Source organism: Daktulosphaira vitifoliae, unplaced genomic scaffold (assembly GCF_025091365.1).
Source record: "Daktulosphaira vitifoliae isolate Bord-2020 unplaced genomic scaffold, ASM2509136v1 Scaffold_1, whole genome shotgun sequence".
Lineage (NCBI taxonomy): Eukaryota > Metazoa > Arthropoda > Insecta > Hemiptera > Phylloxeridae > Daktulosphaira > Daktulosphaira vitifoliae.
In genome coordinates this window covers 19,359,664-19,360,136 of record NW_026099572.1, presented here as the reverse complement: position 1 = coordinate 19,360,136, position 473 = coordinate 19,359,664, and the positions used below count along the sequence as shown (strand labels likewise).

The following is a 473-nucleotide window of genomic DNA, read 5'->3' as shown; positions in this document are numbered from 1 at the left end:
GAAGCTGAGAAGGTATTAATTTTACTATGATGTGTTTTTTTTTGTGTCTGTATACGCTCAATCTCAGCTCTCACTGAACCGATTTTGATGAAAAATATGTCAAAAGATCACAAATCGTATCTAGTTGATGACATTACCCTCAAAAAAATCCCTCGTTCCTCGTAAACGGGGGAAATCCCCCAAAAAATTACAAATTTAAAAATCACTAATTTTCGATATTTTTTCATTTTTTTTTACTTAAAATTGCCATAACTTTTTTAAAAATGACCGAATCAATATAATTTTTTTTTTTATAGATACCTTAGATAATTACCTATCATTTTATGTATTTTTATGAACATTTAACTCTTTAACAGCCCACAGGATGGGGTTTCAAAATGGTAACTTTTTTACAAAAAATTAACTTTTTCAACTTAACTTTTGAAAATGTTCCGGAAAGACTGACACTTTTATATATATCTTAAATTAAAGCT

At 27.7% G+C, this 473-nt stretch overlaps 2 protein-coding genes across 2 annotated transcripts in view; one reads left to right on the top strand and one right to left on the bottom strand.

Annotated features, from left to right (window-relative positions):
- The window catches only part of LOC126895561 (ATP-binding cassette sub-family C member 10), a 25,771-nt gene that overhangs the window by 11,351 nt on the left and 13,947 nt on the right, over positions 1-473 (top strand). The gene's annotated exons all lie outside the window — the stretch shown is intronic.
- Positions 1-473, bottom strand: part of LOC126895566 (lipase member H-A-like) — a 9,713-nt gene that overhangs the window by 1,476 nt on the left and 7,764 nt on the right. The gene's annotated exons all lie outside the window — the stretch shown is intronic.